General features: G+C 44.9%; 1 protein-coding gene across 1 annotated transcript in view; it reads left to right on the top strand.

Moving 5' to 3' along the window:
• Positions 1 to 3,983: 3,983 nt before the first annotated feature.
• The window catches only part of Hydin (HYDIN axonemal central pair apparatus protein), a 310,664-nt gene continuing 298,511 nt past the window's right edge, over positions 3,984 to 16,136 (top strand). Inside the window, exon 1 of the mRNA XM_057753452.1 lies at positions 3,984 to 4,031. The gene's annotated coding sequence lies outside the window, so the exon portion shown is untranslated. The remainder of the gene's footprint in view (positions 4,032 to 16,136) is intronic.

The raw sequence follows: 16,136 nt of genomic DNA on the forward strand, positions 1-16,136 counted from the left end.
GGAACCTCAGAGTGCCACTGTCTGGTCCTCCTAGAAGATGTAGAAATCCCTCTGGGGATGGGGGATTGTCTAAGGTCTGACGCTGGGGTGTCCTTCGACTTTCCTTAACTCATTTCCTCGCCGGAGGAAAAATAGGCGCTTCAGTCTCTAACATTAAACAATTACTGCATTTTTCAAGATGAACACAGTTCTGCCCATATTTAAAGTCTAGCTCACATTTCTTATGTAACCATTAAGTCAAACTAATGTGGCTTGTGGGCTGTATTCATAAAGCAACTTTATTGCAGCCTTTTAATATCTCTTCAAAGTTTCTTTGTGAGGCAAATGATTTTCTTTCCTGTAGATAAACACAGTCAAATGCCAAGACATCTCTGGACCCTCCTAGGTACCAAAACAGTCTCAATGCCATTTGATTGAAAGTTGTGAGCCAGGAATGGTGGTACATACCTCTAATTCCAACAGTTGAGAAGTAGACATGGGATGATCATAAGCTCAAGGTCACCCTCAGCTACATAGTGGATTCAAGACCAGCCTGGGCTACATGAGATACCTGCCCCCCCCTTAAGGAAACAAAGAATGTGTGACTTCTGTTTTACCTTGAATCTCCTGAAGACAGGAAATGTAACGGGGAAATGAAAGGGTATTATTAGTCGGGGTCTCTAGTGGAACAGAGCTGACAGCTATGTACACGCGTGTATATGTGTGTATAAAGGGGCTTTATTAGACTGACTTACAGGCTACGGTCCAGCTAGTCCAACAATGGCTATCTACTGATCTGGATGTCTCAGGTGGTTCTCAGTAGATGCTAGAATCCTGAAGAAGTGGGCTCGAATGCCACTGAGGGAATGGACTTGCCAGAAAGAGAATGAGATCAAGCAGGCAGAGAGAGAGAGAGAGAGAGAGAGAGAGAGAGAGAGAGAGAGAGAGAGAGAGAGTTAATTCCAGATGTAGTCAAGATGATAAGAATAGCCATCACAGGGGGCATAGTTTATTCTTTCTGTCTCTGTCTCTCTCTGTCTGCCTCTCTGTCTCTCTCTGTCTCTCTCTCTCTGCTCACTGATGTCTCAGTCTGTGCTCACAGCTGGAAAACTGTTTTCTGGCCCTTCTTGAATTGGAGCATGGTAGGAAGGAGGGGACAGTAAACAAGTTTTTCCTTGTCTGACACTTCTGTGGTTAAGGGATGCGTCATTTCTTGAGAGTTCTTCAGGGAGCATACCCCATAAGTAGGAAACCAAGAAGAATTGAGGTCAGATAGGCCTCTTGACTGGCTGGTTCTTTACAGCTCCTGGGGACCTGACATTGCCTTCAAAATGTTTTAATATTTGTGCTTCTCTGACAAAATTCCCAAGACCAGAGAATTTATAAACAACAGACTGTACACACAATTAATTTGTTTTTTTCACAGTTCCGGAAGATGCATTGTTCTGGGAGATCTCTGCTACCAACATGTACTGTTTGGAGGTGATGAGGGTGGAGGAGGGGAAGGGGGAACTTCCTCCCTGAGCCTGTTTTTAAGGGTTCCTAATGCCACTCATGAGTTCTCATAGCCAATCATTCTCTAGAAGCACAACATTGGTGCAGGTTTGGGGGGCTGATTCATTCAGCTCCCCTTTGCTGAGGTCTTCTTGTCCCATTAAGGTCTCCTCCTAGAAAGGACTTAAATGGGCCGGGTACAGTTTCTGGAGTAGCCCACATCTTGTACCACGGAATGCTCATATAAAATGAAGAGGGAGTGGGAGGGATGAGGTAAGGGGGAGAGAGGGAGGGTTGTTTCCAACTTAGCAGGTTTTTCTCTGCTCAGCTTGGGGCGACTCAAGGGCTCACCTCTTGCCCTTCAGAGTTGACAGCGGTGTTCAGAGCCAAGCTTACCATACCCTTGCATAGTTTAAACTCCTGCAGGCACCATGGTTTACGTCTGCCTCAGGGTCTTCTCAAGTCCCGTTGGTTTGTCTGGAGTTTTCAAGGATGTCAGGTCTCAACCCTGTCTGAGGGAATCTTCCCCAGTGGTCCCTTTCTGGCCTTGTGCATGCGCAGTATGTGAGATAAGCTTGGGGAATAAGTCTGCCTTGTTTTCTTTGTAAAATACTGGTCTAATTTCTCAATTTGAAATTTGCTATTCCATGTGCCAAGCCCCAAATAAATGACTATTTTAACTTCAAATTGAGAGCTCACTTGTGTATTCATCTGGCATGAACATCCTAGAGGAGAGGCCCTGTGTTCAAATGCACATTTAAGGTCAATCGTATATGTATTTTAACATCTAAAAGCCATATGAAACCATGGAAAATACAAGTAAAATTAGTTTTAAGAGCAGTATATCCAACCTAATATATCTAAAACATTGTCATTTCAATGTGGTCAATATTTTTTAAATTAGCAAAGTGTTATGGGAACTCCTTCAGCCAATAACCTCGAAGATACCGAGGCATTTTTCGTCCTTCTTTTGCTCAAAGTCTTTATGACCCTAATTTACTTCTAGTCCACCTTCCAGTTGGGACCAGACGCATATCGAGAACTCAGGACCACAGGAGCTATTGGGCTACGAGTGTAAGCTGTGGTGAACATCTCCACAGGCAGAGTTGGTGTCGGTCTTGATGGCTTTTCTCAGTGTCGATACACAGTAGGTATTCTACACTTGTGACCCTGAATTCAGATGTAATTGAAAGAATAAAGAATCTACCAGAAGGCTGTAGAACAGCACTCAGAGTGTAAATCATCCAATTCTGGACACAATGAATTTACCAATATAGTTTGTAATTCATCTCTTTCACAGACTTTCAAACTCCCGAAGGCAGAGGTATTTCTCATTCTCTCCCATATTACTGAAGTCAGCCCCCGAGTCCTGGTATTGTGGCCTGGAGCTTCTTGCAGCCAACAAGTATTTCTTTGGTGTTGGTCTTGGACCAGTTACAATTCTAGGTGCTGGGATACAAGTAACACAATCTGTGCTGATGGAGCCCAGAGGGGAAAAGACGTTAACAAGGTCTGCAGAGGAAATAAGCCGGGCGACGTGATAGGATGTGACAGGGGACAGGAACACCGGATACTTGAGGGGGGGCAGTTCTGCAAAGAGCCATCTCATTACATCACCGTCCTTCCTGCCCTCTCTGTTGAGGCCTCGCTGACTCTCCTTTTCTGGACTAACACACACTCAAGTCTGCCCTTAATGTCCTGTTTCGGTCACGTCTTGCTTTCCCCTTGACCTCTCCACCATTTTTATCTTCCCATGCTCCAGCTCCTGTCCTGTCTCCTCAAGGAAGCCATCCCTGACCACCCTGTCCAGCGACCACCGTGCTCACCATTCTCTGTAATTTGACCACAGTACTATCTGTGACCTTGTGTTTACCAGAAACTCCTAGTGAAGTAAACTGGTGAAGCCTCCTTGACAGTTACAATCTTTCAGTGCCTAGAATATACTCTCGATAACTAATATTTGACCAATAATCATTGATCATTAGATATGATTTTTTTTAATTGAACAAGTACTGGAAGATCACTAGTTAAAGTCGTTGGGAGGTGTCTTAAGGGCCAAGTTAAATAAATGTAAATAAACTCTGGGTAGAACATCACTTTGTTTTCTGTCTTAGAAAGGGAAGACGGGCTGATCCATCTGGAAATTACTCTTTCGGGATGATATGGGCTTTTGACTCCTTCAGCACATAACTGGAGGACATTCCTGGCCCTCTAGAGGAGGTCAAAGGACCACAGGATAAATACTCTGGAAATGGGGGAACTAATGTATCATGAAGATATCATGTGAGAAGTTCATGGATATCATGTGAGAAGTGGCTTTGAAAACCCGAGAAAGGTCTGACTAAGAATAGCGTTGAGAGTGAAGTCTGTGTCCCAAGAAACCGTAAATAAAATGTATTGCTTCGCTACCTAGCGGTTGCTAGGGGCGCCCTCCTTTTCCAATCATCGCTTCTCTTGCTAGAGTGTGCGCCACTCAACGGTTGCTGTGGCAACAGATCGCAACAAGATGGACGCGGCGGCGGCGCCTGAAAAAGCGGACCGCAAGAGGTGCCGAGACTGTGAGTTTAGACCCAGTCTCGACGGGAAGTGGGGTGTGGGATTGACGAGGGATTCTGGGTGCGCAGAGGTCACTGGACCTCTCAGTGGTCTTGGGGTGAAAGAGTAGAATTATTGGGACTGTTGAGCTGTCCCCCTGCCTGTCCTTGGTCCCAGTGTTCACCTTGTTAAAGTTATGGGATCTTTGATTTCTCTTCTTGGGATTCCCGCCTGGAAGCACCTGAAAGGGGGTACCCTTGCTTCCGACTTCAGCCTTGGGTAAATCCCTTCCAGTCTTTCCTCCCTAGGAAAGTGGATGGCAGGTCCTTGGCACTCCTTCAGCTGTTTTTGCCCACCTTCTCAAAATGACCCGAAGATCAAATGCGTGGTCAATTAAAAGAGAGAGAGGGCGCGTGGGGAGGGGAGGAGGAAGAAGAAGAAAAAGCGGGAGGGAGGAAAAATACGCAAGCTTGCTGTACTTGTGCGGTCCTGTGACAGAGCTGCGGCGGGTGACCACCTTTTCATGTTCGCGCTTCTGGCTCAGAAAGTGCCCCAAGTTTGCTGCTAGGGACTGGCCCTGTTTATGCCTGCGCCTCTCAGAGCTCTGGGCTCTGTGTGTGCTTGAGTTTCTCCATCCCCGCCTCTGTTGGTTGTTTCTTTTTCATTTTGGAACATTACAACCGCAGGCGTGTTAACTAGACAACTGTTTTTAGTTTTCCTTATCTTTACTTTAAGCAACGGAAGCACCACTTCATGTCTACGAAGATTGTTAAAAACAAGATCTCCATTCTAAATGAGTGTACACAGGTGTATTCAAGGGTTACTGTGTTAGAACCAGACTTTAATTAAGGTCAAAGTTGAAAACAGTTTAAAAACAAAACAAAACAAAAAGGGCCAAACTCATGCAGGATAACTCGAGAGCAACCCAAGCTATAGAGACTTTAAATGTGGAACTCCTGAAGGAAATGCTATAAAATTTATTAATAGTTTTTCCATTTGCCGTCAAAAACCAGTGGAGGATATGTGGGCCCACCCACTGCGCCCTTGTTCTTTTGCATTTTGGGGTTCCCCAGTTCACAGCGGTTAATTCCAGGAGAGCATTGAGGGCTTGAGCATTGTCCGGTGGGGCTCACCCTTTGCTTGGGGTGGGGTTGGGTTCGGGGAGTAGGGGTTGGTGTCCGTTCTTTCTGTCATGCTCTCAGACCCCTGTGACTTCTACAGTCTGCATGACTGTTCCTGCAGTGTGCTCACCAGCACAGTCAGGTCCGTTCATCTTTGCTTTATGGCATAGGCCCACCTGTTAATAGACCTGCAAAGAAAATCCCAACCATGTTAAAAGTTACCTTTTTTGTTTTCAGATACATCTAAGTGTGAGCCACATGGTCTTCACCATCCTTATCTGTGTAGCTTGCCCTGAATACTGCTCAATACTTGACATGATTATTCTTTATTTAAGACTTATGTCTGTCTTTCTGATGGGAAGAGAGTGGTGATCACCTTATTTTTATCTCCCTGACTACAAGTCAGATCAAGCAGTTTGTGACCATTCATTAGTGACAGCTGCCCTAACCTGGATCGCCTGTCTTTTAAAATGCGGATGTCCTTTTCGTATAGATTTCTAGATATCCTGTGTAGCTTTAACTGTCAGCTCCGCTAGACTTGCCTGAGATGGGAGTCTCGTTTGTGTGCTTGTGTGCATGGCTGTGGGGAATCATCTTGATTATTAACTGATGTAGAAGAGCCCAGCCTGCTGTGGGCTGTACCATTGCCTGCCAGGTGGCCCTGGGATATATAAGAAAGCTAGCTAGGCATGAACCTGCCAGTGAGCCAGCAAGCAGTGCTCCTCTGTGGAGCCTGCTTCAGGTATCTGTCTGATGGACTGTCGCCTGTAAACCAAAAGAGAGCTTTCCTCCCTGCAGGTTGTCTTTGGTCATGGTAACTGTCAAAGCAGCAGATGAGAAACTAGAGCATTGGGGGTACTGTACATACTCCGGATATTAATACATTGTATGCTTCGTTGAGATAAAATTAGTATTTCCTCCCAGTATGTTGATCATAGATTCATCTGTGAACTTGACACAAACCTTTATCTGGGAAGAGGGAACCTCAACTGAAGAATTGTCTCGATCAAATTGGCCTGTTGGGCATTTTCTTAATTACTGATCAGTGTAGGCGGGACCAGCCCACTGTGGGCAGGTCTGAGCTGTAAAGAAAGCTGGTTGTACCGGGCAGTGGTGGTGCACGCCTTTAATCCCAGCCCTCAGGAGGCAGAGGCAGGCGGATCTCTGAGTTTGAGACCAGCCTGGTATACAGAGCAAGTTCCAGGACAGCCAGCGCTACACAGAGAAACCCTGTTTTGAAAAGGAAATAGATAAATAATAAATAAATAAATAAATAAATAAATAAATACAAAAAATATAAAGAAAGGAAGAAGGCCAGTGGAGCAAGCCAGCGAGCAGTAAGCTGCGCTTCTCCCCAGTACTGTTTTCAGTTCCAGTCCTGCGTCCTTGATGATGGAGTGTAGCCTGGAGGCCGAATAAACCCTTAGCTTTGGTTCAGAATTTGTCTAGACTATATATTTTTTATAGAGTTGCATGTATTTGTAAGTTTACAGTGACTTTTGAAATCAGGTAACTTGAGTTATTTTTCAAAATTGACCTGGATTTTCTGGCTTCTTTGTTTTTTCATCAAATTCTGGATTCCACTCTTGATGTTTGTTAGAAGTCCCAATGGGACTTTGATTGGCCAACATGTCACCAACCAGCTGGCAGAATTCTTTTGTTCTAGCTAGCTAGAGGCCATGACTAAGCATGGAGAAGCTCTTTAATACTGGTCCCTGGAAGTTTCCACAACTTAGTGGTGGATGCTGTCTCAAATAGGTCAGGAAGAACTAACGTCTTGGAAATATTGAGTCCTCTCCAACAAAGTGGATCTCCTTCTATGTAGGACCTCGTTAGCTCACTCATAATGTTTTGTAGTTTAAACATACAGCTTTAATGCATATTTTATTATTTGTATATTTATGATATTGATTTTAACTTTCATTTACATTTTCACTTATTCTCTCTCTGTGTCTGTGTCTGTGTCTGTGTCTCTCTCTCTCTCTGTGTGTGTGTGTGTGTGTGTGTGTATCAGAAGTCAATTCTCTTCCACCCCGTGGGTCCTGGGGATCTAAATTCAGCCATCAGACTTGGTGGCCAGCTCCTTTACCCACTGAGCCATCTCCCTGGCTCTTCATGATAATTCGATAGTTTCCATTTTTCATTGCTATTTATCAACTTTGTGCTTGAAACTTTGTTAACTCATGATATTAGTTTTAGTAGATTTGGGGATATATTAAATTTTTAAAAAATATTTTCATAATGGTGTAGAATAGCAGGAGAATTTTGGTCCATTGCAGTGGGACTCAGATGCTCAGCTCGTGCAGCGTCTGCAGCCTCTAGGGCTGTTCAGGGTTGTCACTGTCATAAAGCAAGTGTCTCCAAATGCATGGCCATATTTCATGAACTTTAAAATCATCATGAGAACCGCCCCCCCCCCAAAAAAAAACCAACAGGAACAACAAAACAGAGCAGAAAGCCCAGGCGGTTCATGCCTTTAATCTCAGCACTCGGGAGGCAGAGGCAGGAGGATCTCTGTGTGGTTCAGGTCACTCTGGTCTACAGAGCGAGTTCCAGGACTGCTAGGGCTACACAGAGAACTCTGTCTCGTAAAACAAGAACAAAACCAGATCATCATGAGACATCTTTACACTCAGCGTTGCTATAGACCCGGGTCCTCTGGAAGAGCAGCCAGTGCTCTAGGCCACCGAGCCATCTCTCCTGCCTAGACCGAACTGTCTTTTCTGCCTTAGGCCTGCTTTTATACTTAACATCTTGCACGCTTTCTGTCCTTCTTGTGCCTTAGTCCTCCCACCAGCAGCCACATTTTTTCCCACCTGCAGTACAGCTTTAGGACTCCTTCGGTGGAACAATGCTAACGTGTTATCCTCTGGTTTTCAGTTTCTCTGGGGTCTAATAGATGGACCCTCTTGGAACCGCTGGAGCTTATTGGAGCTCCTCCCATTTTCGTTCCTTGCTCATTTTCTTTATCACACTTGTTTTTCACAGTTCTTTTGACCGTGTCCGATCCTTGGGGTGATGACTCACATTCATTTGTGGAACTCGGCCACTAATTTTCAGATACTTCTTCTGTCTCATCTTCTTTCTTTGCCTTTCCAGAATGTTAGTGGCATGTTGCTAGGTCATTTCGCTGCCACCTACACATCTCTTAAGTATCATTCTTTTAGTTTTATCATTAAAAGAGAATTTCATACACATGTATACTGAAATATGATCATATCTATGCCATTTCCCCACAGCTTCCCATATTCCTCTTAACATTCTGCTTTCCCAACTTCAAATCTTTTTTTTTTCTTTTTGATAACCCACTAGGTCCAGCTAGTGCCTCCCATGAATGCACGGGCGTGGGTTCCCAGGGCTCTCACTGGAGCACAGCCATGGGGTCCCCCACTGGGGCACAGCCTTGGGGTCCCCCACTGGGGCACAGCCTTGGGGTCCCCCACTGGGGCACAGCCTTGGGGTCCCCCACTGGGGCACAATCATGGGGTCTCCCACTGGAGCACAGCCGTCGGGTCCCCCACTGTAGCACAGCCGTGGGGTCCCCCACTCGAGCACAGATGTGGGGTCTTCCACCGGAGCACAGGACTCTGTGCTTTTAATAACTGAATTTCAGCCTGCAATTTAGACAGAATTTCCAACAATTTCTGGAATGGCCCTAAATCTACTTTATGCTACATATTTATGCAATGGGTCTTTCTTAGCATTGGCTACCATAAAATGAAACTATCAATCAACCCTGAACAACAGTGCAGAGGCTCTCTCCTGCATGCCAAATACCAGCCATGTTTTCTCTGTATGAAATTTCAAAAAGTCCATCTTAGAACCATGCACATTTGCTTGCATCTTTAATAAGTGGTAAAACTATATGCATATCAAGGAGTTATTATAAAATGAATTTCCTTATGATGATCAGTGTATTGCGGGTTTATGTACCCACACACCTATGGTCGTGTGAAAATTTCCCAGGTGAAAAGGGTTTGCCTGGGAAAATGTTTAAAGAGTCCCTGTTCTATACCACTGGTTCTGTTAGCGCTCTCTATCTTGAAGAATAGGCGTCCTCAGGCTGTCTGTGGGGGCACAAACCTGAGAGCCCAGCACTTGGGAGATCCAGGCAGAAACAAAAGCTCCTGGGCAGCATGGAATGCATCCAGAGAGTCGTTCAGCCAAATAAAGAAAAGACCCGGATAATGTGTGTGTGTCCTCAGAGGCCAGAGCAGGGGTCACGGCCCCTGGAGTTGCAGTTACAGGTGGTTGTATAATCCACTTAATGCCCGTGCTTAGAACCGAACCCCGGTCCTCTGAGATCAACAAACATCTTCACTGCCGGCTCAGCTCTCCAGCCCTTGGGGTGTTTTCTTAGTTTGTCTGATTTTTGTTTTATTATGGAAAGGAGTATAAGCCCGGCTGCTGAATACACACCAAATGCGTTCTTGTGATGATTAGGATTTTGACTCGTAGTTTGGTGCCTTCAAGTTTTCATTAGGGTTTGTTTCCTTTTAATCTGTTGGATTTCCTTTCTGTGCGGAGTTTCTGCTGGTTCTTCTCAGGGCGTTTTCACTCTCAGCCATGCTTGTTCATGTCGACTGCCAGCTGCTTACCTCCTCGGAACAGTGTGTATGGGGACTTCTTTGGTGGCTGAAACGCAGGCCTCTGGAGGGTTTGCCTTTGTCTGCACTTGGCTTTCGGAGGAGCAAACTGCCTGGACTCCCTGTAAAGTAGGAATCGAATCTGGAGACTTGGGAGCTCATAGGTGATAGAGTTTGGAATGCTCATGAATTGGAGAGCTAGCTGGTGACGCCAGGGTCCCAGGCACAATTTATTTCTCCTTTCAACCTCTCTTCTCTTGTCCGTGTCACTGAGACTTCATCTGTGTTCCACTGTGGCCTTTCAGATAGAACAGGTTTACTCTGTTCTGATCTGCCTCGAAGGCAGAGTCTTCTCTCTGCACACTTTGAATGGGATTTGCCCTTCAGCCACAAGCAGAATGCAGTATCCCCTTGTCTAACAGATGATATCACAGCTGTCTACTCAGTTCTCCTCACCCATAGGGCTTTCCTTACATGTTGGCCTGTTTAACTCCCTGTGGGCTTTTAGCTCTTTGATACTTTGGGGACGTTCAAAATGGTTTTGCTTTGTTTGTGCTTGAGACAAGTAGCCCTGACCACCCTAGAACTGTGTACTGAGATTGGCCTCAAACTGTGGGTCTAACCTGCCCGTACCCCATGAGTGTGGGGATTCTGGCTTCCCTCAATTAGCCAGGCCATCTTAGAAAAGAACACTTTATTTTTTAAAGATTTATTTTTTGTGTGTGAGTGGGTGTGTTTCTGCATGGATGTCTGTGCACCATGTGCCTGTCTAATGTTCAAAGAGACCAGGGGAGGGTGTTGGATGCCTTGGAACTGGAGTTACAGATGGTTGGAAGTTGTCATGTGGTTGTTGGGAAATGAACCCAGGTCCTCAGGAAAAGCAGCCAGTGCTCTTAACCATGAGTGAGCTCGCCAACCTCCACTGATTTACTTTTTAAGTCTTAAAGGAATTACATGCCATTTTTATACACATGCACATAATACTTAGCATTACTTTTGTATTTTAGCACGATAGCATAAATGCTTTGTGAAAAATACCATAGAAACACAAACATGACTTTTTCTTCCTCTCCAGTTCTCAAACCCAGTCCCTAGAAGTAACCAAATTTATTAATTTATGTATTTATTATGTATTGATAACAACTGAAATTACTTTTGTTTGTTTCTTTGTTTTGTTTTTTTGAGACAGGGTCTCTCTTTGTAGCTCTGACTGGCCTGGAACTCACTGTGTAGACCAGGCTGACCCCAAATTCACAGAGATTCATGTGCCTCTGCCTCCCGAGTACAGGGATTAAAGACATCTGCCACTATAGGTAGCATGGGAGCCAATCGCACGTTTAGGTGTATTGACCATTTTCATGGAAGGCAAAGCTGGAAAAACGAAGGTTTTGCAAGTGCCAACTGAAGACCGTGCTCGTTTCGACAGAGAGCTGTTTTCTGTTTGTGTAAAGTGGGCGTACTCTCGTCTCTGCTACATCTTGTGTTGCGAACCCGAGGGCCTGTCTGCAAAGCTCTTCAAGCGGTACTGCCTGGAAGGTGTTCCGTGTCCTAACAGCTGATGTGAAGTGGTTTGTTTGAGGGAATTGCAACAGTATCTCTGGCTGCGTGAGACCGGTCCATGCAGTGTCTGTCACTGAGCAGTGTGTGAGAGTTGTGGGCACACGTCACAGTTTTGAGGCTGTTTCTTCAAACACTCAGAATGTGAAAACTCTCCTCAAGCTTGAAAGCAACCCACAGAACTGGTTGGCTTTGGAAGGGATGGTTTAATTGGTCCACATTTGGGATTGCTTAGTGAGTCTCTGGGTATGTGGATTCTAGCTCCACAGGCATCATTAAGAGGGTTCCACAGCCTTCTTTGTTGGATTCCCACTGGGATTTGAACCGCAGAGGTTAAAGGTCACTGCTTCATCTGTCTTTGAATGCGGTGAACCATAACCCTCCCATTAGCCATGTCACCACCATGAACAGTGAAGAAATGGTAGCTAGCCCTGTCCTAGGAGCAAACTCTTCCTCTCAAATGACCCTGAGATTGCTTCCTCATTAATACCACAGAAGCACTTAGCATCTGGCTCTTCACAAGGATGGGGCTTGAAACGAGGCAGAAATAATTGTAGGCTCGTGGCTGGAAGGATTTCGGGTTGCATAGAGGAGGATGAGTGAGGGACTGATCTAGTGCACGATGCCCCCAGTCTAATTTGAAAAACCACACAGGCTCTTCATTCCTTGAAGGATTTAAGTGCCTTTAGTCCTTTGATTTTTTTTTTTAAAGGCCCATATTTATCCCTTGAGGTAGTGAAGGAGGAAAGTGAACTTTAAAGTGTTCTGACATTGATTAAAAAGCATGTGGGGAAGTGTATGATGCTGTTAATGTAGTGGTCTTCATGTTAGATCAATTATCCAAAGTCCACTGTACCGAGTGTGGGAAAAATCTGTGTGAAAAGGCAGAAGAGATCTCTCTGGAGGGAGGGACTCAGAGGAGAGGAGACGGAGAGACTTTGGATGTAATTTGGATTACATAGGATGTAATCTATGAGAGGGGAATAAAGAAAAGAAAAGCAATCTCTCACAACTTCACTGGCACTTCATAAGCTCCAATATTTTTCTTTGAAAATGATTTTAATAAGCTATCTAAAGTGTCCTGGGTGGAAGGCAGGGTGGTGATAAGATTGTGTCTGCATCTGGGTTTTATTCGTTTAGCCTGGCATCCTAACCCAAAATTGGGCAACTTTACTTGATTCCATGTTCAGGGCCATTATCATCATCATCATCATCATCATCATCATCATCATCATCATCATCATCATCAATAAACAAATCACTCAAATTTACTGCAGTGGCACAGATGAATCTCTAGTTAAATAAATTTTAAGGTTAAGCTGTTTTTATTCATGCCTGAGAACAATTCCCAACACTCACCGCTTCTAAAATGGCAGCAGGACAGACATGGGAGCCCATACCAGGACAGCAGACGCTGGAGTTCATGAGTGCCACAGACGAGTCTCACGGCACCCTGGAATGTGCCCGGGAGTTCGTTAGAGGTGATTTGTCTCATGGGAAGCCGCCAGAGTTTGGCGTGAAGTGGAAAAGACTCTGACCTGCTTCATTTCTCATATAATCCCCTTTACTCTCGAGGAATCCAGCTTTAATAAAAAGGAATAACCAGAGGATGTAATCGAAGAACACTAATTAATAATTTGAGCTCTTTCAGAATGAGGTTCTGTAATAAATCGTAGGCTGTCAGTTGCTAAATCATGAAATATTGCAGAGAGAGAAGGGATGCCACGCTCTTCTACAATGTGGCTTGTAATGGTAAAGCCGTTGGTGGCAGGGAACTTGGTGTTGGTTAATCGCTTGTGTTTTTACATTGCTGTTTGTAATCACAATTAAACAGATGGTTCTGAAAAAGCTACTGTGGCCTTGATAATTAAAACCAGTGCAAACCACTCCTTCCTCCTCCTAACATACAATTACACTGAATAGAATCCCATCACCCGGGGCTTCTTGAGAAGAGTTGTCACAGGCTCAAGATTACTGTTCTGCCCCAGACCTGGCATCTTGACCCCTCACAAAGCCTAGAGCTTTGCAGCTGGCCGAGGACTTCCGAATAGACATGGCTTACCCCTCCTCTGCTTTCTCCGCAAATCTTATTCTTGCCATGCGTGGATTAATAGATAGATTTTAAAATGGGATCTTTGGAAGAATGTCTTACAGCCATTGGGTGCATGTGTCTGAACTCTGGAGCTCGGCTAGCACACAAAAGTTCTTGGGTGTGGGAAAATCCATCCTGTTTCTCTTACCAAGAAACTAATACGGATGTGGTTTTGCTTAAAAGAAGAAAAAAATTTTCATTTCATGGTCCGTTACTTTTTTTTCATTTCTATAACAATGCCTGGCAGAAATTATCTTAAAATGAAGAAAGTTGGGTTTTGTTTTGTTTTTGACCCATGGTTTTAGAGATTTTAGTCCATGACAGATTGACTCTGTTGATTGAGCGGTGGTAAGACTACAGCTTAGGAGCGTGTGATGAAATTCTCACTTTATTTATTGAATCCTACACAATATGAGAGGGGATTTTTTCAGAAAAGATTCCTCACCACCCAGAAGTATTTCAGCAGTTGAGATGCTGCCCTGTGGCCGTTGGCTCCTCCCTTGAATTCGACCTTAGCAGTACGAACCCCAAAGCCGTGCGGTTGGAGCCTGCCAAGGTCTATTCACAGATGAAATTTGGGAAATGTGTTCTGTTAGCCTGAGCATAAATACACCCAAGAATGCTATCGATGCTTTTAGGTGCGGGCTTTTGTGCCCACAAGGAAGCAGTCATTTACTGGGGCAATTAACCATCTGCACTTTATTATGTGGGTGCAGCTGGCTGATTATGCTTAGCACCATGGGGCAGGTTCAGCTTCTCATCTGCATAGGAGCTGTATTCGCAGCAAAGGACACTGACCTTTAACAATGAATCTTTAAATTTAACCAGGTTCTCCAGAGGTCACCAGTCACAGAGTTTCATTTTGTTTTGATCTGAGGTGAAATTCAAATGTGGGTAGCAGGATTTCCGTTCAGGAAGGGAGATTAATCCAGAACAGTAGGATAGGCCAGTAGTTATCAGTCAGGAACAAAGGAGATCAGTTTACATTGTTATGGAGTCTCCCTTCGGAGAGTGGTGCCTCAGTGGGTGTATGTGAAGTTGTGAGCTTGTTTGATGACAACTTGGAAGCATCATAGACTTAAAATGGGGTCAGTTTGTGTGTCCCAACCAGTTCCACATCCTTTCTAAGAACTTGTATATTATTCTTGTGATGTAGTAGATGGATTGAAGGGTCAAAGGCAGAATACTGGAGAGGAGATCAAATGAACAACAGTCAGCGCTAATCCATCCACAGCTATCAAGTATCATTTCACTGGAGAGTTATCCATTGCATCATTTAACCTCCACTCTTCCCCCGGGTATGGGGCAACTTTGAGCTTGTGCAGTTCTGTCCCTGTGTGCTCTTGGGGAACACACCTTACCTGCTCACGGGATCAGAACTCCAGTCCTCCCCAGCCAGCATACCTCTTTAAGTAGGGACCTACCATAGACCTCACGAATCACCATCTGGGCTAGGAATGGGGACCCTTGAAGGAAGGCCACCTTAGGACAAGTTAAGTTACATAATTTTAAGGATGTGTTCTAAGTTTTGAGAAAGGCATAATTTTTAAAATGAATTCTCTTTGGAATTTCAGTTGTGAAATTCAAATCTATGTAAACATATGAAGCATACATGCACGTCCAGTCATATGTATGTAGATATACATGTGCATGTGTAACTTGAGAGTGATCATGAAGGGCTCAGAGGTGCAGCCTTCACCTGGGCCAAGATTAAATTAATACTATCCCACAAATACGTTTTTAAAAATTAATTTAGATATTTTATGTGCACCGTGTGCATGCAGTGCCCCTGGAGGCATTGTTTTCCCTGGAGCTGGGGTTGCAGGTGGTTGTAAGCTGCCTGTTGTGGGTTGTAAGAACCAATCCCAGGTCCTCTGGAAGAGCAGCAAGTGCTCTTGACCACTGCATTAGCTACCTTTTTATTGTTGTGATAAACCACCATGACTGAAACAGCTTACCAAAGAAAATATTTACAAAAGCCAAGTGGTGGTGGTGGTGCACACCTTTAATCCCAGCAATTGGGAGGCAGAGGCAGGTGGATCTCTGTGAGTTCCAGGTCAGCCTGGGTCTGGAGGTCTACAAGAACTAGTTCCAGGACAGCTAGGACTGTTACACAGAGAAACCAAAAAAAAAAGAAAGAAAGAAAATATACTTGGGTTTACAGTTTCAGTTTCAGACGATTAGAGTCCTTGATGACAGAGTGCAGGTAGCTGGAAGAATGCTGGAAGGTCACTTCTCAAGGACAAGGCACAGGGAGCTAGCTGGTGCAATGACACAGTCTTGAAAACCTCCAAACGTGCCCCAGTGACACACCTCCTCCATCATGGCCACACCTTCTCATCCTTCCCAAACAGTTCCACCAACTAGGGACCAAGTATCAGATGTATGAGCCTGTGGAGGCCATGCTCATTCAAACCACCACAGCCACCAAAATCACCACAGTCACCACAGCCACCACAGCCCCTACAGTCACCACAGCCACCACAGCCCCTACAGTCGCCACAGCCCCTACAGTCACCACAGCCACCACAGCCACCACAGCCACCACAGTCACCACAGCCACCACAGTCACCACAGCCACCACAGCCACCATAGTCACAGCTGCCTCTCTGATCCGGTATTCAGGAAATGTTTTCTTCTCCTTCCCTCACCTCAGAGATCATTGCTCTCCTGACTCAGGAGACTGTTATTATTGATTGCTTTTATAGTTTACTCTTTTGTGTGCATTCCTGAAAACAGGATTCCATTTTCCCTCCATTTGGGCATCATGTA

This window comes from Chionomys nivalis, chromosome 21 (assembly GCF_950005125.1).
Source record: "Chionomys nivalis chromosome 21, mChiNiv1.1, whole genome shotgun sequence".
NCBI classification, from domain to species: domain Eukaryota; kingdom Metazoa; phylum Chordata; class Mammalia; order Rodentia; family Cricetidae; genus Chionomys; species Chionomys nivalis.